This window comes from Leptinotarsa decemlineata, unplaced genomic scaffold, assembly GCF_025532065.1.
Source record: "Leptinotarsa decemlineata unplaced genomic scaffold, Ldec_3_MD MMD2_tig00000199_RagTag_RagTag, whole genome shotgun sequence".
In the NCBI taxonomy this organism is placed as follows: domain Eukaryota; kingdom Metazoa; phylum Arthropoda; class Insecta; order Coleoptera; family Chrysomelidae; genus Leptinotarsa; species Leptinotarsa decemlineata.
Window position 1 is genome coordinate 2,681,091 of NW_027412544.1, and position 26,964 is coordinate 2,708,054.

General features: G+C 32.9%; 1 protein-coding gene across 1 annotated transcript in view; it reads right to left on the reverse strand.

Moving 5' to 3' along the window:
• gukh (NHS actin remodeling regulator GUK-holder) overlaps positions 1-26,964 on the reverse strand; it is a 262,039-nt gene that overhangs the window by 234,449 nt on the left and 626 nt on the right. The gene's annotated exons all lie outside the window — the stretch shown is intronic.

The following is a 26,964-nucleotide window of genomic DNA, read 5'->3' on the forward strand; positions in this document are numbered from 1 at the left end:
AAGAAAATAAATTGGGGATGAAAGACATTTCTGTAAAGTGAATCCTGCCATGCACAGTAGACTGGCATCTAGAAATTTGTAATCCCCTTCAACTACACTGAACTTCAGAAGTTTATCCCATCCTTCGAATGAAAAAACAAGTGAACCGCTTCAAGAAACCATTGCTAAAGCTTCTCAAGGAAAATTGAACCTTGTTTATTTCTTTCTATTCGCTAGAAGAGCCCATTGTTTGTTAATACCGATAGCACACGTTGCTTCCTCGTAATATTATTCATCGTACATGGCGCGTTAAGAAAACGTTCCAAGTTTTTATACTGTATAGGAACATATGGGTTTTGAAGAATCAAACACATGTCATACTTGCAAATTCCCGACACGTGCTGCTGTCTTATGATTCATGCGGATTTCTCGGGTTACGAAGTCATTCGTTATTCGATATTCCAGGTTGTTCCTTTCGGGTCAGATTTTTCCATCCGTTTCACGAAAATAGCAACACTTGTGTGAATGCAGAACGCGAACAAACTGTATTGAGAGTTGCAGAACTCCAGTGCGAAACGATGCCATTGTTTTGGAAATCGTGAACTGAAGTTGAATTCTTTCACAATAGATTGTAACATTTTTCAATTGAGTTAACTTGTATTATTCTTTGGTGGAGATGTCCTATATTTTCAGAAGATTCTCTACAGAAACTTCCACTTCAAACTGACAACGTAAAAATGCAAAACTTTCAGGTCTGGTGACTTTGGTGGCAATTCCACAATACCCCTTCTACCGATTTTCGATCAGAAAACACCATATGCAAATATCAAAGATAACCAAATAAAGGGAATTGTTTTAAAAATCTCAATTGCCGTTTCAATTTGGAATGTCGTGTTCAAAAAATATTGATATAAAATTTTAATAGCCAGTTGTACCTCTGTATAAACACGATTTCAGTAACAGCATCTTAGTTCAAGAGTTTGATTGATTTTTATGCCAATTCATTTATTATCACTTCGAAAGTGAATAGTACGTCATCTAAATATCTACCTCAATTATTTCTTCAAAAAAGTTGAAGGTAATTTCAATCCTTATAAGCACCACACAAATTTCAACTCGAAAAAAACGTTTTTCTGGAATGTTATAATGGAATAAAAAAGAGTACAGTTGAATAACTATCTAGGTAGTAATATTAACCACCCCTCAACGAGAAATCAGAGTATAAAAATAACTTTGGGACTTTTATGAACGAAAACGAATCCTCTTCAAATAACATAAATTGAAGTGAAAAATCAATGTGTGAAACTAACATTGTTCGGGTTTCTACATAGTCACTCAAATTCCCATTTTTGGAATAAGGTAATCTAATATATAATAATAGATGTTTGTTGGTTGGTTGGTTGGTTGGTAAGTGATAAACATCTACATCGCTCAACCGATCGTGATGAAAATTGACATGTATAAGTAATTTTTCATAGAGAAGGTTTTTAGGCTATCAATTTTTCTGTAGCTCGCCTTTAGATGGCGCTGTAGAACCCTTTTTTGAAAGCACTGTTCTATAACGCTGCACATGCCTAAGTTCGTTGGTTCTGATTCTGTCAAAACATTGATGCAGCAGCGATACAGCAACATAGTACTAGTAGATATATACAGAAACCGACTGTTAGCACGAATTCGTTTCTCGAAATCGAAATTTAAATTGAATAAATAATTATACCAATTTTCATAAAAATGTTTTAAATTTGAACGTATTAAATTTACTATGCATTACAATTATTATAGATGATAATATTTTACAGGCTGTCAATTAAAATTAATCTATTTTTTTTTTCTTTTCGTAAAACAATGTATCATAGCATATTTTTGAATGAATACAAAGTACTTCATAAAGTGTAGCCAATAATTTTATAATTCTTGAATATTTGATAATTATCGAATAAATCTAAGAAACCAACAACTAAATGATAGCTATCAGGTCATATGGATTTGTAAACATACATTAATCAAAGATTCCAAAACTTATCAAATCTTGCGTACACCCTTGCATAACATTAAAATATTTCGAATCAGAGAAAACAATACCCTTTTTTAATTTTGGACTTCCATTGTCTTATATGATATGATTTGAAATATCTGAAATAACAAATGAAAATTAAAAAGAATAACTGAAAATAACATGTATACGATAGGTTGCCTTTTATGTTTCGGTATTTGGCAACCCTAGTGTTACAATCTGGCAACTGACAGCTCTTTTTGAGCTTATACGTACTCAGAACGTTTTGACATACGCGCGGTATTTGTGTTGTTTACAGTAACTTAAAAGATTCATCTCGGCTCAAAAATGGAATTAAATCGTGAACATTTTCGTGCGATTATTTTTTACAACTTTCGACGTGGATTAACTCAGCAACAGTGCATGGATGAACTTAATTCAATAATAGTGTTTATCGATGGTATGGTGAATTAAATCGTGGTCGTAGTTCACTCCAAGCAGAATTTCGTGAAGATCGTTCAAAAATCAGTTGTTGTTCCGAAAACCATTGATGCTGTGCGCGAACTGATATTGCAAGATCGTCATGTGACCTATCGTGAGATTGAGACAACCTTAGGCATTAGTGGAACAGCATACATTCAATATTGCATAAACATTTGACTGTAAAAAAAATTTGTTTGCGTTAGATCCCACACAATTTGTCAAACGCTCAAAAAAGGCTCGTGTCGATCGATCGAAAGAAATGCTCAAAAAATACGATCGCGGTGCTTCGAAACACGTCTATGACATCGTGATAGGTGATGAATCGTGAATTTGCGCATATGAACCCGAAAGTAAACAGCATTCGACTGTATGGGTGTTTCAAAAGGAGCCAAATCCAACAAAAGTTGTTCGCGCACGAAGCACTTCCAAGCAAATGGTCGCTTGTTTTTTCGGAAAAACTGGACATGCCGCAACCGTACCACTAGAACAACGCAGAACAGACAATTCTGAGTGAAACACAACCATTTGTTTGCCAGTTGTCTTCCAAGAAATCAGGAAAACCAACCGCCGAAGACGGATCACCACGACAATGCGAGCTCTCACACATCGGCTCAAACAACTGCATTTTCGAGCACCCGAAACATCGATTTGATGAGTCATCCGCCGTATAGTCCTGACTTGGCACCGAATGACTTCTTTTTATTCCCGCACGTAAAGAGGTCAACGTTTTTCGATACCTGAAGAAGCGGTTGCTGCATTCATCATGCACGTTTTGGAGATACCTCGGAGTGACAAAAGTGCTTCGATAATTGGTTCAAACGCATGCAAAAGTGTATAGATCTTCATGGAGAATATTTTGAAGAACAATAAAGTGATTTTCGATGATGATATTTGTTTCTGTTCTCTAATCCCGAAAAATAAAAGGCAACCCTCGTATTAGGCAAAAAACCCTCAAAAGAAATTACAATAAAATGAAAACTGAAAAATTTAACAAAAAATTTGAAAATTGAACAGTTTGAATGAAATGAAAATTTAAAATTGAAAGGTTCAAGTCAAGTTACTTTACGACGTTTTGAAACGTCTTGAAGTAGCTTGTCATGAAACCCTTTAATGTTTTATTTTATTGTAATTTTTTTTCAGGGTTTTCTGCTTAATATAATCAATATTGTCAACTATTCTTTTTAATTTCAATTTTCATTTGTTATTTCAGATCATATCATATTAGACAATGGAAGTCCGAACTAATGAAATTCACCATGAAACACTGTCAACCACCTAACAAACGTTAATACTCTTTTCTACAAATAATGAAACACTGTGAACCACCTTTAAACAAACTTTAATAATCTTTCTTCTACAAAAACCCTTGTGTTTTCTAAAAACTCGAATATGAATATCAAAGATATTGTCTTCAAATGCCGACCCTTTTCAGATGTCCACGTACTCATTCTTTGAGAAACACGAGTATACATTCTCTCTAAATGTCAAATAGTCCCAACCGAAATCTAATTTGAATGAAGAGAAGCACACGATAATAAATTTCCCTTCATGACAACAAAAACGGAAATGTGAGATGCCCTCGGTCATATGAAATTCCACAAAACCTCGTTATTTACATGGAGGTTCTCATGCTTTCGAGTCGGTGAAAACTGATTGAACACGAAATCATCTCGTACAATTACAGAGGAGTAGGTGAAAACGGACTTTCTCTCATTGCAACACATTTTACAAACAGTAATTTTATTTTCGTTATCCTACAGCAGTATTTACATTTCAACTGTTTTATTGTATTTGTGTTCGTTACTTTTCTGCTTACGACGCCAAGAAACTGATTTTTTCTGGTGTGTGATATCCTGTTTTTTAATAAATTTATTTTATGCCAGAGACGGTTCTCTAAGGAATATTGATGTTTTGTTAAGAAGGCACGAACATTTTATTCGATGCGATGTGAGGCGGACTAATACAAAAGTCACTTTTGAAGCGATTAATTGTTTGATATCAGTCGATAATAAGAGTCCATATGAAATAATTTTTATAAATTATTTATATATATATATATATATATATATATATATATATATATATATATATATATATATATAATATATATATATATATATATATATATATATATATATATATATATATATATATATATATATGGTGTGGGTGGAAAGTCATCTTGGTTTAGGTCAGGTTGGATCTATAGCTTCTCTAACTAACGGATTATCGTGAGTTTCTGCGCAATCAAAAACTTGCTGAATCCTCGACTAAATGAACTGCCAAATGGAAGGCAACTGCAAATCTCTGCGGATGGCTTCATTCCGCACGAACCACGGAGCATTCACTATCATCCGTATTATCTTGTTTTGCAATCTCTCCATAATGGAGATATAAGACGGAGCCGCTTATCCCCAGACGCCTGAAGCATACATGATGACAGGCTTGAACATCGTGTTGTAGATGATAATTTTGTTTTTTAGGTACATTTTCGATCTTCTGTTGATCAGAGGGTTCCGACTAGCTATCCGGCCCTCGATCCTTGCTTTAATGGATATAATGTGCGGGTTCCAGATCTACGGTCTATTAGAAGGCCGAGGTACTTTACCAGTTGATCTCCCTTCCAAAGACTCTCAATTTTCTAGCCTCAACGGCTAGGATATCTTTCTTCTCATAGTTATCGCCTGAGTTTTTTCTGGGTTTTCCACTCGAGGTACCAGCGCTCGAGGTCGTCCAATGCACGTTGCATGTAGACGATCCCGAGCTCCCGCCACATGGAAAATGATAAGAGAGTCGTGTCATCGGCGTAGAGAGACACCTTCACACGCTTGGACCTCGGGAGGTCGCTGGTGTAGAGCGAAAGGCAAAATGTGAATAACCAAGGAAAATGCCAAATGAAAATAACGGCGTTAACGCAAGCCAAACATAAGTGGAACCACTTATTGGTGTGACACCCGAGTCAACTTGCCATGTTTTTATGTCATGGTTTGACCAACTGCTTTCTGCTACCGACAACTGCGGTAGCACAAATTTGGGAAGTTAACCTGAAATGCCATCGGAAAACGAATCCACATGTTTCTAGAAATGATATTAAATCGAGAAAGGTTGATGCAGTGAAGCTGCTGGAAAATAATTCAATGAAAAATCAAAAATAAATAGATATATCAATTCATTTTTTGAAATTATTTTCCAGCAGCTTGACTGCATATATAACCTGTGAAGGTTCTCAGCGGTTACAGATGATATTTTTCAACTGAAAATACTGAAGATCACTCATACTCATACATTGAAGTAGAAAATAGTTTGGTCCTAAATCACTCAGGAAAAAAAAATTTGGCTTATTTGAAATGTCGATGGAGAAGCTATTTTATTTAACCAATTGATAACTAACTACTATGAAATACAAATTTGAAGAATTAAAATGGTTGAATAAAAAGCTGAAAATTCAGATAGAAAATATTTCACAAAACTACTTTCATTCAGTTCCATGAAAACTCCAAATCATTCTGATACAGTGAATAATCAAAAATAAACACAAAGTATTCCAGAAACTTCCAGACTTGAACATACTAAACATTAAACTTTTACCATGCATAATTCCAAGCTCAAGGCTAGAAAATCTTGAAACTTGTAATCATATCATATCCGTATCTTCGTGAAACTTTAAATAGAAACCACACAAATAGCATGATGCTCCGAGGAACAGGTACCTTATTTCTTTGTTTTGTTTATTTAACAATTTTTACTTGTGTCTGTATATCTTTAGACTTTTCATCGGCAAAGTTTTCGTTGTTTATTAGAAATGTTTTCAACGTTTGCTGTTTTCTGTCTACGTTTTAATATTCTCAAATAATCCGGTAAAATTTGGAAATCTGACGGTTGGAATAATTTATTAATTATGAGCAATGAAACGGAATATGTGTTTCTTATTGAGAAAATTATTGATGTTCAAGTTTATATGAGGTTTCCTAAACATTTTCCATTTGAAATTGCACTTTGAATTCGATTTGATATTATCAAGATTCCTTTACAACTAATTCAACCATCGGTGAATACAAACAACTGTTCACATGCAATATTTAATACGGACTGAAAACTTGCCATGTAAATAACAGGGTGAAACAAACCAAGTTACTCAACAAAATTTTTGGCCACATTTCTTGATACTACTTTATCATTCAAAACGTGTATTGATCTAACTAGTAAAAGGTAAAATGGAAAATTTTATGACACCAGACCTCAGTAAGTAGCCGAAAACAGAGCTCCAAACAGTAGTATTGTTAAGGCCCCCATAGACGTCGTTCTTTTTCGACAGGATTACCCGACGTGCAAAACTGTTCGGGTAATCCGGTCGGTGTGTGGCAGAAAACCGTCGTGATTGCCGGCGTTCCAAATTACCTGTTGTGATCTGATTTTTCACGACGGTTTTGAATGGGATCGTGCAAGTCGGCCCGTATGTGGTAGGCACACCGCTAGTCACCAAGTAGATTTTGAATACCAGTAGTGTGCGTATTCAGTGTATTATATAAAGTGAGTGATTTGAGGCAATGCAGTAAACAATTTATGACGAGTATTCTGACAGAAATAAAAAGAGTAAGGCGTACGAGGAGATGTTAACCAAGCTAAAGGAAATTGATTCATCGGCAACAATAGAAATGGTGAAAAAGAGAATTGACTCAATTCGAGGTACATTTCGGAAGGAACTTAAAAAAGTGAAAGCGACGATGAAGTCATGAGCGGGTGATATATACCAACCACATCTTTGGTACTATAATCTTCTACTATTCTTAACCGATCAAGAGACGCCTCGAGAAACTAAGAGCAATATAGATGAAGATGATATCTCAGCATCAACTATGGTAAGGAATATTTAATAAAGTACATATAAACATCATTACATCATTTGGTAGAGCATAGTAACAACATTAGCAATTATTTGAATTAAATAAATTTTTCTGGCCGAGTTACGACTCCGTCAGTATCAAAATATAACATGTATAAGTCTCGAATCCTTTTTGCCTCTTCAGATGCATTTCGGTTATAACCCCGCTGCAAATTCGTCATATTGTCCTGTCCAATACCTAAGCCTTTTTCGATTATTCCTGTTTCATGCTGTTCTCTGTCAAAACTAGCTGGAGGTGCATAAATCTCTGCGATTTCTAATCAAAAAGTTGTGAAGTATGCAACAAGCTATGACAACCGCATCAATATTTTCTATTTTCAAATTAATGTCAGTATGGAATATTCTAAATCTTGCAGCCATTATACCGAATACATTTTCTATTATGCGACGTGCTCTAGAGAGTCTATAATTGAAAATTCTTCTTTCTGTGTTCAAATCTTTCTGGCCATATGGTTTCAAAAACTCGCTTCTCAAGGCAAAAGCTTCATCGCCAATGAAAACATATGGAACATGTTCACAACTTTTTCCTATTTTACAAGGAGCAGGAAGGTGAAGGGTATGGTTTGTTAGTTTTTCGTAGAAGACAGTATTTTCTAGAACTCCTCCATCGGATACTCTTCCATTTGTACCAATGTCGCACATAAGGAATTCATAATTAGCATTGGCGATTGCCATTAAAACAATACTATGCCTGCCTTTATAATTCCAATAATAAGAAAATGACTTTGTCTAATGGCACATGTCAACAACCTCCTGCCCAGCAACCAAACAGTAATAATACTTTTAATGATATCAATTATGACAGAAATGTCGGAAAGTATTTTTCACATTTCGAACCAGATTTCAATTTACCATAAAAATACGAAACTCAACTGATAATATTCTGATTCACATAAACTTTCATTCCATATTTTTATGTATAAAGTAAGTAAACATGTGATAAAATAAGTTTTTTTCTTACCTTCAAATAATCTTTTTTTAAAACATAGTATATAGCTTTACAGGTTTCGGGTATGATGTGTCCCAAAGCTTGAGGAGATATTATCGCTGAAAATTTCAAATCTTCGTAGCTTCTTCCGGTAGCGATAAATCTCAATGTGGCAGTCAGACGTTCATGGGGGGTTATACTTTGTCTCATGAGAGTGTCCTCTTTCTTGATTGAAGGCGTTACTAACTTAAGAAGTTCTAGGTACGTGTCTTCATCCATTCTCAGATAATTAAACCAATCACCTGGTTCTAACCGCAGATCCGCCAATAAATTAATGTAAGAGACTTGTTTCCTTTTTAGAAACCACTCTTTTGCCCATAGAGCGTTTTCTCTTAGCATATTTAACTTTTATTGCTAAAACCGCAGCTAACGCCACTGTCGTCTCCATGACAATGACAATACTGAAGGAAAACTGACCCGAGCAGTGTGTGGGCGCCACCACGGTTCGTGATTGCCTGAACAGTTTTGCACGTCGGGTAATCCAGTCGAAAAAGAACGACGTCTATGGGGGCCTTTAAAAGTTGCAGAATAAGACAATAGACGAATCTCGTTCAAAACTTGACGCGTCAATTATGGATTTCTTGCAATGCACACAACAATTTATCGCATGAAATTAAGTCCCTTCTGTGAAAACGCTTACACTCATCTATGCAGATACCTTGAGGCTCAAGAATAGCAGAAATGAAGGCACTGTTGATGATGTCAACTTGACCACGTCTAGAAAATCTATCAGTGGAAAACTATACAAATTTCACAAAATAAGAATATACTTTTCAGTATTACAACGGGTAATCTTGGATTCACAACGTTTCGCCGGTTGCCATCTTCAGGAGTACATAAACTAAGTAAAATATTTTTAAAATTGTGAGTCCAAAGCTGCAGTTGTAATTTCCTCACAACAATATATGACACTGGCGTATTTCTGAAATATTCTAACTATTTTCAAGTGAATTTAAAAAGAAGCCTCGTCAGCAGGATACACTGAAAAACTGAACAACAATGTGTAGTTGAAACACTATTCTCGACGCCTGTCTGTTCCTAAAGATAGCAACTTGGTTGGTAAACGTGCGTTAAGAACATTTTGGCAGTTCTGATGTTTGATAGCGGGACTTGATTTGCTTTTTTTCTACGCCAGAGCTTTCAGTTCTACCTCTGAATATGGAGTTACTAAAATGCATCCAAATGTTTTCGTTCAGAAAAATGGACCTAATTATGACGAATATGTACGTGTCTGAAAGGAATGTTTTGCTTGAAGATGTAATTTACCTCACAGCAGTAGCTGCCACCACATTTTATAATATTCGTTGGAGTATGGTGGAATATTCCTCTATTTTATATCGAGATGAGTTAAACTAGTGTATGATTTATGTTTCTACTGAAACATTTACTGGTGTTCCATTGGAGAAAATGTTTTTACTAGCGTTAATAATTCAAATGAGTTTGAAAATGAAACAAACAGTATGTGAGGCAGTTAATATAATTCTCTGACGAAATCTTGTTTATGGTATCGTTTTGATGTAAATTTCAGATATTTCAATTACCAGAGCATATTTCATAAGTAAATGATTTGGTTTGCCATGTTCACTGAACTCATTCCTTCAGTTAGTGCTAAATTTTGAATTGCTATCTAATGTAAATTTACTCGTATAGCTACGTAAAATTGTATTCTTTGAATCGAATGAATTATGATGAATTATCTTTCCTGCATATACTATTATAAAGGATTTCTTATGTTTTTTTGTCCCCAGATGAAAAAGCTTCATGGGGCCAACCCTAATATGTTGTTTTCTTTTCGGCCGTTACTTGATGAAGATCCATAAGTAGTAATTTCATAAACTACACCTCACAATTTGATCTCCACAAACGTGAATCACACGTTAAAAGGTAAGACCTCGTTAGTCCTTAGCTCGCACAAGTTTCTCAACTTCTGAGAGTTGCCGTTCGTATGGAGACGGCAGCTGATTAACGGAAAAAACAAATTTTAAACAGATTTTTTTTTTACTTGAAAAATATATGACATGCTAACACTGTAGCTTCATCAATAGTGATTTGAATACTGTTGATGAAACTACTGTGTAAGCGAAACATGTCGTGATATATTTTTCAAATAAAGTTGTGGAGCTCAAATCGTGAGGTGTAATTTATAAAATTCCTAATATGTTGGCATTGTTTTGAATTATACTGTAATATGTATGTCTTAAAAAAAAACTATTTACTTTTCCTTTACATTGAAAATAACTTTTTTTTAGTTGTGTCACTTAGATGATAGCATGCTTTATGTTCTTAACTAATACAAACCTTTTTGTTTTAACTATAGCAACAAGTTTACATTATTCAAATTGAACATTAAAATGAACCGTCTCTAATGATACTCTTCTCATAATTAGTGTTTTTTTTTCGTTCATTGCAATTTTAGTTCGTGTAATAACCACAGCAACATGCCTGAGGATATATAGTCGAGTTAGCTAAATGTGTATTTGAAAGATATTCTGTTCGAAGTATAATAGTAATGAATAAAATGTCAATGAAAAACAGCTCGAAGAAGTTACAAACTGTTTGAATTTATTGGCAAAAATATGTGATTACCACGTTACAAATATGGTACAATATGTAGCTTAAAAAATATTTTTCATAAAACACAATTCTCGCGACATACTTTCATATCATATAAAATGTTCCACGTGATAAATTGGTAAGTTTGATTTGTTCTGAAGTTTATTTTCTTCTTTTAGAGCATGAAAACAAAAGTTAGCTTTTTCATTTGATATTTTCAAGTTCAGTCGCAGTTGCAACTTTAATCAATATTAACTACAAAATGATAATCAGACTAGTCATTGTGGGGCAAATTAATGAGGGAGCTATTCAAAAAAAATTCACCTTGAGAGTTATTATACAGAGGGAGCAGGAAACATTGGGTTTATCAATAAAACATTAAATAGGAATGACCCTGTATTCTAGCTCATCATTTTATTCTAAAATAGGTTAGGTTAGGTTTTCATCTGATGATCCAAAATTCATTGAAGTAAAAAAACAAATTAATCATTAGGTATGTTAGAAGAAGTGAGAGAATTAAGACTCTTCCGTCTCATTCCTATGATGAAATGACATGACAATATTGATAATATCATGTTGTCAGCAAAGTCTTTTGATTCCAACATTCCTAAAACTTATAGTGAAAAAGAGAGAAAAGGAAGATAGAAATCAGTGGAAGTAAGCTATAAAAGTCGAATTTGATTCACTTTCATATAATGAAACTTGGACATTAGTGCCTAAACCTATAATTAAAAACATTATAGACTCTAAATGGGTTTTTCCTATTGAAAATGATAAATATGGTAACCCAACAAAATATAAAGTACGACTAGTTCCCAGGGGTTTTAAACAACACTATTTACTAGATTATGAAGAAATATTTGCACCTGTAGCTAGGATTACCACATTAAGATTTTTATTAGCCTTCTCGAATCAGTGTGACCTCATAATCCACCATATGGATGTGAAAACTGCTTTCCTCAATGGCAAATTGAAAGAGGATATTTATATTAAAGTTCCTGAAGGAGTTATAGCCGAGAGGGGGTCAAGTTTGTGAACTGATCAAATCTCTATTTGGCTTAAAACAATCATCAAGGTGTTGGATCGAACGTTTCGACCATATTTTGAAAGAAAAGGGTTTCAAAAATCCCCAAGTAGATCGTTGTCTTCATATATTGGATAAAGGAAATATAAATAAAAATATATACTTATGTTGTTTGTGTAGACCATTTATTGATATCTACAAATGCCATAATAGAAGTAATGAACAATTTTAAGCAATATCTGATGAATATATTCCGCATGGTAGACTTATCAAACGTGAAAATATTTTTAGAAATAAGAATCGAGTGAAACAATAACAAAATTAGTTCAGATCGAAGTTCTTACCTGAATTCAATTTTGATTAATTATAACAGGAATGATTGTAAAAGGGTGAATTCACCTCTGGAAACTGAATTGAACTAGGATCTTTTGAATATTGATTAAAATTATTATGCACCATGTTGAAACGTTATTGTTCAACTCATGTATGCAATGCTATGCATTCGTCCAGATTTGTGTTTGGCAATTATTATTTTGAGTAGATATCAAACTAAAAATAATCATTAACTTTGGAAGTGTCTGAAAAGAGTATTAAGATACATAAAAGTTACAATTGAAATTGTTGCCGCTTCATCCACTGGAGCTGAATATATGGCTCTTTTTGAAGCAGTAAGAGAAGCTTTCTACTTTCTGGATAAAATCACTTCTAAGTAGTATTAATCTCATTTTTTTGAAACCAATGGTTATATTTGAGAATAATAAACGTTGCATATGCTTGGCCAACAACCCGACCGATCATAAAAGATAAAAGCATATTGATATTAAATATCACTTCTCGAGAGAACAGATTGAGCAAAAGACAATCATATTAAAATATATTCCGACAGGTGAACAACAAGCTGATGCCTTCGCCAAACCTTTACCAGGACCAAAGTTTGCAGAATTAAGAATGGCCATTGGTTCACATTAGGACTTGAGAATGATTTCAATTTAATATTTTTTTGGGTGGGAATATTGAGTTTATCAATAAAACATTGAATAGGAATGACCCTGTATTCTAGCTTATCATTTTATTCTAATATTACTATATAATGGAAACGTTGCGACTATGAATCATATCTGTACTCGAATGACTAGATATTATGAGCAGTCATAAAGATAGCGTGTATAACTGAATATAAGTGAGTCTACCTAAACTGGTCATTTTTCATTTGATTCTCTATCCTAATACATCTAACACCTGTTTATTTGATTACATAATATTTATCAATTTCCTAGAGCAGAACAGATGTCTTACATAATTTTTTCAACTCATTCATGTACCCTCTGACATTTACCACTCCTCATCCTCACGCAAAGTCCGCATGTCTAAGAGAACCGGAACTAGGAAGCCAAAAGGGCCTAGTGTCTACCATTCTTTGTTACGTAACCGTCGTATTACAAGCCAGTCGAGAATTTCAGGGGTGCTTATGATGAAAAAGTTCCCCGTCAGAGCAGCTGATAGGAAGTCGAATTCAGGGCTGTCGGGCCATCTAACAAACGCACAGTGTTATAAAAATAACCACAAGTTGCCTCTTGATGGATTGGTAAAGAAAGAAAATTCTCGTGTCATGGAACTCTGGGATATTGTTAGACCACCGTGGAAAAAACGCAGATAATCGATTACTAGATGCCAGTCAAAGATTAACTAGTTTGATGTGAATGAGTAAATAGAACTATCAAGCTGTACAACCAGATTTAGTTCAACTGTGTAATGTTAAAAGCACGAAATTGTTGGTGACACAACAAATAGTTTTCATTCAATTGAAATTTCTAGTTTGGATTTCAAAATAATAATCCACATGTTACTTTCTCCAGAATATACAGAAACTAAAAAAAAATGACAGTTGATGAGTCCCATATTCTGGATGAAGTTACAAATGTAAGGCAAAAAATGTTACAAAAAGTAATCAATAGAGCACCAAGATTATGTTGAGAAAAAATTCTGTAACAAAAACCAGTTATGTCAAAAAAATTACTGATAAATTTTCACTTATTTTATGATATGTGATTAATAATGTGACTATTTGGAATGATAATCAATTTGATCAACTTTGATTCAAGTGGATTATACTTTCCTTGAGGTCAGGGTGAACGATGTTAATGAAACTAACTGTTCAACTGTAACCGAAAATCACGCTTTGATTGTAAAATCATATTAATCAGTATACTTTTAACATTATACAAACACAAGAAATATCCAAAGTCAAAATTTCTATTTTGTGATTAGTTATCACTAAATGACTGGTTTATAGTCGGGATTATATCTAAGGGAAAAAACCATTAGTCATCATGGATATTTCAATGTTTATCATACTACTTATCTCAAGTTTTTAAATACTGCACTCTTGTAGAAATCAATGTCTTCAAAATGTAGTTGTGTATGTACCAAAAACAACATTTGTATTGATGTCTGGTGACTGAATCATTATTCATGCAGGGAGCTACTATAAGAAGTTACGATCCATTTTGGAAAACTGCCGAAATGTGGTGGTTCAATATTCATATATAATCATTACCGAAATAATAACTCTGACAACTTAAGAATTTCACAAGAGAGTTGGAGTTATTTCACTTTTTCACATATACTAAGGAGATATTTTGTTTGGGGGTTAAAATGGACACCAATATGCCGCTGGAATTCCAAAAGCTGTTTTTCAAAAGTTTGGAACATTGTTCCGACTTAGAAAACTCTACTAACCCCAGCATTTTGATGTTTTATAAAGCTCAGATCAGACGTTCCTTGGACTATTGTTCACATGTATGAGCATACCCTAAAGCTGCTGGATTCCATCCAGAAAAGAGCCATCACTTGCAACATTGATAGTCTGGAACATCGAAGAAAGGAAAGGTTAGAGATGCCTCTCTTTTATAGATACTGACACAGGAGGTGTTCAAGTGGCACATTTGATTCCACCTAGAGCGGTACATATCAGAACTCTTGCAATTGTAGAACTGCGTTTATGGAGAATAAATTTCCTGAGAAAGTTTTTCCAAATGAATTTAATCTCCAGCGATTCAACTCCAACGTGAATCGCTACTTTCGCACAGGCTCCGCTCTTAGAGCCCCTTAAGGCTTTTACTATAGTGCCATCTGTGGACCAGCAGCAAATTCCAAAACTGTGTTAGGTATGACAAAAGATGTTACACAGATTTATAGAAGAAAGTTTCTATCACATCGGAGCCCTTATCAAAATTTGGGAAAACTATTTTGCCCCTGTTTCAGCCCTCAAAATGTTGAGTCAACTGGTTGGTTTCTTGAATGGTGTACTATCAGATCTGCCTCATGATGATACGTCTGATTTTTGAATGAAGTATCATTTTCTCGTTTAAGAAAAAAATAGATTCCAAAAATCTGGGATATTGGATATTAAGGATATAGAATTCAACACAGATTTAGGTCAAACATTTTCAGGTATTTTTTCAGAGATTTCTTGAGAGAAATGAGAATGCTGCATTCAGGAAAGAAATACATTTCTCAGCAGGGTTTGATCAAGGTTAGTATTTCAAAGAGGAAGTGAAATTCAGGAAAATCAATAAAATTATGAATATACAAAACATTGTTCAAAAATGTTTTCTATAAGGTAGTTTCTTGAAAGATTTTTCTACGGTAAAAAAATATGTGCTGATCATTATTTTTGTTGATTCTCTAAGACGAATATATTTCTAGATATACAGTGTTTCCAAGATGAGGAGAAACACGAAAAATCGGCATTTGTAAGAGATATTTATACTGCCGCTTTGAAAAAACGGCAATTTTAGAGCTTGTTGAAATGACGTTTTGAAATTGAAGAGAGTCCGATTATGTGAACAATTGTCGCTAAAAAGTTTGACTTATAACGGGTAATTGTTTCTTCTGGTCCGTATAAAATATTGAAATTGGTCATGTTGTCTCGGAGAAAAAACATCAGAAGTTAAATGTTGTATCTCCTTAAATACTGTCAAAAAAATCAAAACAAAATTGTCTAATTTTATTTCTTTTCGAATATCTCCGGAACCATTCCAAATTTTCAATTCTAAAATGTCAATTAAATAAGCTCTGAAATGCTGGCCATTTTTTCCAATTTAACTGATTTTGTATCTTTCATATCTCCCCCTTTCTTGGACAGACGGTATATATTCAGGTTACTTACAGTTTCAACTGCTTCATCACTCTTGTGAAACCAGACTTTCTGTTAAATAATTGAACATTATTTTTGCATCACAATATTCTTTTGTTTTCAATTTCAACCTTAGTACGTGACTACAAAAGAATGCAACCTGTTTTGAACGTAGCTTTTTGAGAATGCTTAATAATTAAATTTTTCACAAGACCATATAGAAATGCAGAGGCATCATAATAAATATAAAAAACAATTCAGAATACTGTGATAAATATAAAATTGACAACCTACGATATCAGCATTTTTGAATGTTTCTTTGTGTTATTGACGCAAAGAAGGGAGCGCTCCTTAAAATATTTTCTTGGGTGTAAAAATACTTCCTCTTAAAAGGAATATCTAACGATATCGCCGAGTGTGACATCTCAAATAGTAAGCTGTTTTATCCGTTTCAAATTTCTCAAGTGCCGGATATTCCAATCCTGGACGCGACGGGATGACTATTATATACTATTTATAACATAATGAAGTTGAGATTTTTGTGAAAATTAGAAGTTTTTTACTGTGCGAAGTCTGTATGTGAATGAGGAAAATTGTTGGGTTGGTTATACATATCCAGTGTTTGAGGTCATATTTGTTCAAGATTCGATTTTGACCAACTTTGGGGAGTTTGGTAGACATATGCCAAAATACTACAATTTGGTAAAAAATCGACTGCAAAAATTATATGAGAGAAATAAATGAAAATAGATTTCATATCAGATTTCATGTTCAGATTCAGCATTTTCAAATACACTTTTAACAAATTCAATTATAAAAGGAACCTTTTAAAATCATATTTCTCAGATATGAAAATATACACAACTTCTAAAATGAAACAGTTATTCATAAAAGTTTATTTTTTGGATTCTCAAACCCAATTGCGAAACAGCATGGTATGAGCTCTGACATTTGCAAAACAACCCAATTTCGATATCGTTAAAGTTTAAAAACGAAAATTACAAAACTGTTTCGAAAACAAAAAAAAATTAGGACAATTTTCATGCTTATGAAACATGATTTTCAACTCTTCCATATCTCGATTGTTCCTATTCCGAAACATTTTGAATATATTTTGCTCAAAAGAATTTTTAGGAATGCTGAATCTGAATATAAAATATACTTCAATAACAGACGCAAATAACACGCTTTCACTTCTTACTATAAAATACTAAACTTCAAAAATCCTAAATATTCATATAGGAAAGTCATAAAAAATATGATCCATATTCCTGCACTCAATTGAGTTCTTCAATTCACACGTTCAATGGCTAATATCACGAAGGGCGTTGGGTTATATGATATCCCTTATTGGATTATATTCCTCATTTATATTTGAGTTCTATTTATATCCTGCTGTAACTATAGCTAGAATGTATTTTTTTTTATTGAATAATATTTTATGTTATGGTAAATAATAAATCATTATTATTAATACAGAACTTCAATGCAAAATCAATATTTTTTATTGAACAAATTATATTATTTCCACTTACCACTAAATGTAATCGTAATTTCAACAACAAAGATATGAAGATATGAAATAGCAAACACTTTATACGACTATTGAACTAATGACCATGACAGCTCAAGTTGACTCTGGAAAGATTACATAGGGCTTCGAAAATCGAATTCAAAGGAACATAATTTCGATATAAGTAATAATTTATTATTTGTTGATTTCGCTAGTTAATTGAATAAATATCTATATATTCTGCCAGTAGACAACTTTAGTTACTTTGATGTACTAATACGTATTACAAGCGACAAATTTGCTAATTGACTTATATCGCGGACTTGACAGATACAGTGTTCCTGAAGAGGGCAAATTAACTGCTTAGATGAAGGTATTCTTGGTTGCTCACTCTAGCGCTGGGTGTTATAATTCTTTCTTTTTTTATTTATCGTAATATACAAATCTAATACTCGTAATGTATGTTTCTCAACCCTATATGGATTTTTTAGTTTTTCATCATTGAAAATATCGGCTTCTTCGAACTGTACATTCATTTCGAATTACAAATTTCTTACCTTATTATCAACTGAATGGAACTGTGCACAATGATTTCGTTGTCACCCGGTATACTGTTCGTACACGAATTTCTAAAATATCGTTATACTCGTCAACATTACTGTATTTTTGTGATAAATGCATTTATAACTAGTCCTTGGAACTCAATTTTTCTCTAAATAACTGATTAGTAAAGGAAGGAAATACTACTGTTGAAACAACCTCAGAGTTATATGAAAATTGACAGCATTATATTGTAAAACTGTAGATAAAACTTCTTATAATTAATATCCTTGATGGAACTGATATTTCGAAATATATTCAAATAACACCTTATTGTGAGATTTTCACAGAACAGTTTAAAGAACCGCAACACGTGTTTCGCTATACAATAGCCTTCCTCAGTACTATGCGGCTTGAGGCCAGAATTTTTATTCGGTCCATATTTCTTTGAGAAAGATGTTGGCCAACCCATCACTATCAACGACGAGCACTAAAGGGCGATGATTAACAACTTTTTTGGCCTGAATTGGATGATATGGACACCAGCGACATGTGGTTTCAACAGGACACATTTTGTTCAATTTAAATTTAAAAATAGGAAGCGATTAATGAAAGACTCTATATTTGTTGGATTTTTTACCTATTCCAAATTATTCTTACAGGGGAGAGAGTTTCATTTTCCACTTGATATATGATACAAATAACACACATAGATAATCCCCTGCTGAAAATCAATGGGGTGATTGGAGTGATAAAAGGATTTAAAAAGGTTCAACCAGGTATAGGAGTATGTAAAAAATATCTGTGTTGCAATAACTCCCCTCAATGCCGTTTGGCGGTTTTCATCAACCGTAAATTTTGCGTCATTTACGCGAATAACACTCCTGACAAACCCAGTATAAAGGACATCATAATTCTTGATGGACGTTCACTAACAAGACGAGAAAATCAGTTAAGACACATCCGGCCGCTGTAATTGATATAATCATTATCCAACTAGAAGAGGTCATACGTATTATTTATGTTATGAATGAGATCATATGTTCGTTCTCTTTGCTAATTATTATCGAATTGAATTAGTGACCAGAGCAAATTTCCTTATTACGACATTGGCGTCGGTGTTCACGGCAGTGGAACTAATATCTATGTATGATGAATATTCATACATGGGAAATACCTGTTTTTGACGAGCAAGTGTATATTTAATCGATATTTTACTCAGCAATTACTGCCTTCGTGTTTGAATTCAAAGAATCGATAATACTGAAAAACACATCGTTTGTGGTTTTATATATCCAGTTAGTAATAAAATTTTCACATTTCTTGCACCTAAAACAAACGAAGATTCGCGTACGTGAAAGGCTGAAATGATGTACGAGTCTCCAGATTGAATTTTATACAGACCTTGCTTTTAAAATTGTTTAAAGAGAAATAATACCTATCGCATATGTGTTAAAAATCTGTTTTTCCATTAATAAGTTATTTCTCATAAATATAAATTGACATGATCAAAACATTAATAACATGTCCTGAATAGAAAAAAACATATTTTACATTAAATATAATCCGTCAATTTATTACATTACATAATTTATATGACAAAAAAGCTCGTATCTATTTTATAATGAAACAAAATTGCTTATGTCAAAATCAAGTTACATATTGTATTCTTGTTTATCTACACATAAAGTACCTATCATATTGATTGTGTAATATAATGAATTAACAAATAAGTTGAACTTTATTTTTTCTATTTAGATCATGCAAATAAAATATTTTTTTATTCTTTTACCACTGATTTACTTTTGACTTTCCATTTACCGCTGGACAAGTTCCTTAGCTATTATTTACATGCTCTGCTTAGAAGAAAACAAACTTTATATTAAATATAGATTAATTTATTACAGTACACAATTTATACGACATGAAAGCTCGTATCTAATTTATAATAAAACAAAATTGCTGGTGTCAAAATCAAGTTACATATTGTATTCTTGTTTATCTACACATAAAGTACTTATTAATTGTGCAATATAATGAATTAACACATATGTTGAACTTTTTCTATTTAGAGTATACAAATAATTTTTTTTTCTTTTACCACTGATTTATTTTTGATTTTTTAGTTATCGCTGGACAAGTTCCTTAGTCTGTTCATTTCATTTAATGCGTCATTTTTGCATATAGTCCATTCCTACATTTGCTCGAGCACCAATAAACTATCCCAAACTTTTATCAAATTATAACTTTTTGAAACAGATATAGCGGCCAGCTGCATGAAAATAATATAGTCCACAATTTTTGGGAGTCCGCTATATGAGATATAGAGTGAAATGGTTTCGAATACTCTCGAATCTACAGAGTGAAACTTCCAGCCCTTCAAATGCACGCTGTATTGGTAAAACGGAAATCTTCATCATGCATAATTCATGTATCTATGTAAAGCAAGTTATTAACTCGGAAATTGTTTTCATAAATCAGCGAAAAAGAAAATTTGCCTCATCGATAAACCTAGATTTCAAATAAATTACACATTCAATATTTATTTATGTTATCATTAACTAGTGCCAACATTCTATGAAGGCGTGTTTATTTACTTTTGTGCAAGTGTTTTCACCAAGTTTCACAGCAAGGCGATACTAAGGTTATGTTTGTTGATTCATAGTATAGTTTCGCAATTGATAGACAAATATTACGGGCTGTCACTTGTTCTTAGATATCGAATTTCAATAGAGTTAATTGAAATAGGCGGAAACAAATGTCAAAGCTTAGCTTTTCATTGAGTTTAACTCGAATTTGAGATTGGACTTTGATCCTTTGCAACGCGCTGAAATGGGAAAAATGTCAGTTGGTATTTGATGCAGGTGAAATGTCGATAAAATATGAGAATTCAGAAAAAGTACAGTCAAAGAATTCAATATTTGGTAACAAATTGTAAAGCAGATTATTCCTAGCAAATCTCAAAATATGTTGAAAATATATAACAACCTTTGTTGCGATTCATTTAAACATCAATTGAATAATTAGGTATTTAAAATGAACAAATCAGATAATCTGATGATTGTTGTTCTACTGAATGTTGTTCTACTGGAGATGTTATGTTTGTTTTTTAAAAATACCTATCTGCAAACTTGTCGAAATCACCAAAATTCACAAAATCTTATCATTACTTCACAAAAATACCTTAAATAATGTTCTCAAGTTTTGTCGAATATTAAATTAAGCATCTAATGTGGAAAATATATTTTTATTTTCAAATTGAATCGTATTTTATATATAAAAAAAATATTTGTTTATAAGTACCTATGAAAAAATTAATTGATTTTTGAAATATTTAAATTTATATCATATTATTGAAATTATTTGTTACATATTTGTTGGAATCCTCACTGAGATTCATAAAAAAGGAGTTGGGGGAGGGCTTAAGGTGCACCTAGTAAAAAAGTAACTTACAGTGAAATTGATGAATGCTGAAAAATTTTTCAAAACAATTCTTGAATCAACCGCTATTTGATTCTTTCAACCAAATTTTGAAATTCAGTGAATTTTCAATGTGTGAATATGTGTACGCTATAACACCAGCCCACCAATTTCAAGGATATGCAATTTTTTTTAACTCGACTTAACTCGAATAAAAATTAACAAAAGTTCCAGTGGGATGATAATCAACTAACAATTGGAATCGGAGATTCTGAGATGAGAATTTTTTCAACGAAAGACAGTGTTGCTTTCATAATTGTGCACACCACATGAAATTTCATTGGATACTAAATATGTCTACGAACAAAAAATTGTTTCAATTCGTTTCTTTGACCTCAATGGTTGAGCAAGCATAATTATGAAGGAAAGAATATTAGCTCTGATAGTGATTTTAATTGCGGTCTATCTAAAGTCTTCTTATATGAGTTATTTTCTGCCAACTGATGGATATTATCTATCTCCTCTATTTGTACCTAATTAAATAGATTTTTGTAAACATATGGGAGGGCATCTCATTTACCACATGTATCGAGTCGATTGTCTCTTTTTTGTCAGTTGAAACGAACAAATAGTCAATATCTTCAATGGATTATTCTCTGAGAAAGAAATTACCATAGCGCGGCAAACACTAAAGGAGTGAGGAGTATCAAATTGGACTCTAACGACCTTGCTCTTCGAATAGCTAGACAAGAACTGCAAAAAAAAAGTTCCTATAACCCATCAAGGTAACAGTGAGGAAGGACTGGAGGTTACAAGCCTTTTTTATGACTGCATGGAACGCACACAGGCGTATCGATTCATAATTTCTGAGGTACACGTATATCGAAAGCAAAAATTTTGATTGCCATGCTACAGCTAATACTCGTTAAAGGTTATCCAAATGAAAATAATTAACTTCTGATGAACTAGAAAATTATTTGAACAAATATGTGTTTTGGCTATCAGGGGCTATCGCTATCAGCAACCACAAGTGGATGTTCTCCAGATTTTCCATGGCAGCATTTATATTTTTGAACGAATTTTGAAATTGTTTTAGGTAAATAATCAATTTATTGCGAATCGCAAAACATATTGTATATTTATTTATGTGAGTACCGAAATCTTCCTTTCTCCGGAAGTTTTCCAAATTCATTTTTGTATAAAGATGAAGAAAAACAAAGCCAAAAATCTTTTAGTACAAACTAGTGTCAGTGTTATCCAGGTATATATTGATGGAACCACTCCAGCTGAGAATTATCGTTGTTTGAAGTAACAAAATTCCAATAAACATCAAGTACTGGTATTGCCGTGTTGCCACATCGTGCAACACGGCAATACTTGTGTCATAACACAAGGTATGACACAAAAAATGCAATAATTTCCAGAGAAATACGTTTTAGGCATTTTTTGATGTCGAATGAGTTATGACAACTGTTCAACATAATATATAGGTAAAAGAAGTTTCAACAGTTACATTTTACTGTTAATTTCATTAGGATGGATGTGCTAACTTGATATCAAATTAACTGAGCTACCTCATATATAAAAGTCGGGGAGTGACAATTATTTCTCCTTTAAAATACGTTTTCGGCAATTACTCGACAAATAAAAAACATATTACATTAAATTATTTAAAAGAACAATTCGTTTAGACCAGTCTGAAACTACCTACACTGTAGGTTGATGGACTGACACCTATCAGAAAACAACTACTTCTCTGGCTAACACCACGAAGGTTATTGGTTAAATTTTGTGATGGGCAACTTATTGTTTAATTTCTACTGAGATTTTTATTTGTTACTACCGGTTTCGGTTTATTGAACCATTTTTGAGTAAATTTACTTGGTTTAATAAACCGAAAGCGGTTGTAACTAATAGAAATCTTTGTAGGAATTAGACTATATTCAATATGAGTTTCTAGAAAATAAATAGATCTTTAATCAAACAAGTAACTTGTTACTTTAATAGCATGCACTGATTCAATAGTTCTATAAGAGGACACTCTGGAAGACTAGGTAGTTAAAGGATTTCTCTAATAATTTTGAAATTCATTTAGACTTATCAAACAAATGATAGGCTAGAAGGGGGCTCCAACCTTTTTTACTCAAAGGCCACATTGTACATTTTTGGGGGATAGGCGGATCAGCAATATTTCAGGACAGAATTTTTTTATAATTGAGAGCTCAGTGGTGATTTTTGAGAGTTTCTTACTTTTTAGTGAGTGGATTGCATTTGTATGCCACTCAATATTTCAGCCCTTTTAGGGTAAAACTTTGTCGTTCCGCTCATTTCTGCAGGCCAGAAAAAATCTGTTCGAGGGCCGTAGGTTGGAGACCCCTGAGAGAATATATCTATAATTATATTTTTACTATAATTACTATCAATATCAAAACAGCACACCATATTTTTATATTGCCCTATAATTCAATTAGTAATTCTGCAGGAGAATCGTTTAAAACGTAAAGTACCCAATGAATGAAAAACTGCTACCATAATATCGAGATGATACAAAAGACTATTCTGTGAATACTACCATCAATGTTACTACAGCACTGGTATGAAAGACCCATCTCGTACATATCAGTCGCCTGCAAAGAGCTCAACGGAAAACCGTAGAGCGAGACGAGGAGTTACCTGATCGGCCGATTGTATAGAAGAAAAATTAAATCCACTTCAAGGGCATCCAGCGCACCATGGGGAGAGAAACGAACAGAGTAATCGCATTGTAATGGTTAATTGTCGGAGGTATGATTAATGAAGGGTGCGTCTTGACCAGGTACATTGTTATTCGTTAAAGAATGGGAATTAACGAGAACGAATTATGTTCATTTGTCTTTGGAGGATACCGAGCCATATGCAATGCATTACTGGGTATGTAATGTATGAGTTTCAGTATATACCGGGTGTTTCAAATTCGACTGTCGTTTAGAAAGTTTCGCGATTTCAATTATATCTGATTTTTACAAGTTTTAAAAGTACTTTCTAGCAACTTGTCTATGATATATCACAAGTTACCCTTTTTTTCACCAATATTTTCATAAAATTCTGAATTATTGAAGCAACATGCATTGATTTTTCAATCTGTCACATTTAAATGACACTTCCAAGCGCTCTAAAGCGATCTAAATGAACTACACCAATGAATAAAAACGCTATATAATGAAACTTCATTATAAAAACCATACAAACAGTTTGAAAACTTCGGAAATGTATCTAAGTTTGTATCACTAGAAACAAAAACCGAAACTAAAACGAATTCAATGAATAAAATAAAATTGAGATTGAATTATTATTTATATGATGGAATTGGCCGATCCTTGAATAAAATCCGTAACTAACGTATTGTGAGATTTTTACTAAACAGTTTTACAAAAAAGCAACACGTGTTTCGCCATACAATGGCTTCTTCTTGCGTGTCTTTACTAACTACATTATACATATTCAATGCTTTATATACCTAATTTCACAATTTGAAGTACGTACATTTCAAGTACCTGAGTTTTACCTGAGTTTATAATGAAATAAATTACCTGTATTTTTAGTTACAAAATTACTTCTATGCTCTTTAATTCTCTGGGAAAAAGTTCTCCCTGTGGCAAGAGCCACAATTCATCTCTTACCCAAAACTGTATATTGGCCATACAGGGAGAACATTTTTCTAAAGAACTAAAGAGCATAAGTAAAAGTAGTTTTTTTAATAAAAATACCAGTTCCACATTTGCAAACCACCTTTTAGTTTAGTTTAAAAGTCAATCTTCTAAAATATTTAAAAATCAATAGATCCAAGAATTCAGGTAATTTACTGAATGATCAATTAGAATTGAATAACTTCCTGTTACAAAATATTTTTTCAAATGTGGAAACTGGAACATAAGCACAGGTAATTTAATTCATTATAAACTCAGATACTTGAAATGTAGGTACTTCACATTGTGAAATTAGGATAGATAAAGCATTGAATATGTATAATGTAGTTAGTAAAGTCACGCCCGAATAATCCATTGTATAGCGAAACACGTGTGGCGTTTTTGTAAAACTGTTAAGTGAAAATCTCTCAATGAAGTGTTTTCTGAATACGTGAATTATTATTTTTTATGTACATTCTGAAAGAAGTAAATATTTTGCAGATAAATACGAGTAGGAACCCGGATGAATCAACAAGTCAAATTTCAAGTCAAATTCATAATTGGCTATTAGGGGGACTCGATTTGCCATTTTTGTCGAAATTTTGATTTAGACAGATTAAACCACTTTCACATATTATGGAATATTCGATAGAGACAATGAGCATATTTGGAGCATGAACAGTCCCTGACTATTTCGAAAAATTTGACCGCAAGTGCGATTCAGGGAAAATGTGGGGTATTTTCAAAAACGAAATTTTGCTTCTTCATTTATTCAACGATAAGCTGAATGGAGTAGAATAACATCACTGTTTGACATCATCGCTTGATGATGAATTGAAGTATTACCTACTGAGTGAACTGCATCTTGTCCCAAAAAGATGGTTCTTCACCTTACAACACAGCCTAGTATCGGATTACCTTACTGAGAGGTTCGCTAGAAGATGGATTTGAAATAAAATGCCAATGCGAAGTGGCCAGCCAGATCTCCGGATCTGTATTCTAGACACATTTTTATCGGGTACTTTGAAAAAAGAATTTACGAACGGGGCGAATACAAAATTTTCGAGATCTTCACCTCAACATAATTAGGGAAAATGGGAGATTGCATAACTTAAAAATGAAGTAAAAATGAGTTCATAGGATCACGTAATTTGTTCAGATGATCTTAAAATATCTTTGTTACTTAAAAACTCATGTAGGCAGAATATTTTTTTGCTTTATGTTCGCGTCCAATGTCTTACAGAAAATTCAACGTTGATATCGTTTTTCACATTACTATATACCAAATAAGCAACATTTCCCTCTAATAATTTGAAATTATGTTCAATGAAGTTGTTGTCTCTCAGAATGTTCGGATACATTGTCGATGTTTTTCTAATGTATTTATAGATTATGTAATAGTTATATCAAATGGCAAAAACCTAATATTCATTGAAATGTAGAATAATGGAGGGGTAATTATTATTTTTTAATGATTTAGTGATTGATGTACACTCCAAATTTGGTTATTCTATGTATATGGAACATGTACCTGAATACCCTTTCAAATATTTGTCCAGAATTACTTTCTTTGAATCACATATTTATTTATTTACCAATATAGGGGTTACAAACAGATTAATATAAATATTGAAACTCGTGTTGGACGAAGCAGAATTTAGTTGATATCTATTCCTTTTTCATTAACCGTCAGTCTGTGAACTGTGCTTTTGTTTTGATTTTGATGGAATGTTCTACTCTATTAAAAGTTTTAACGATTTTTGTA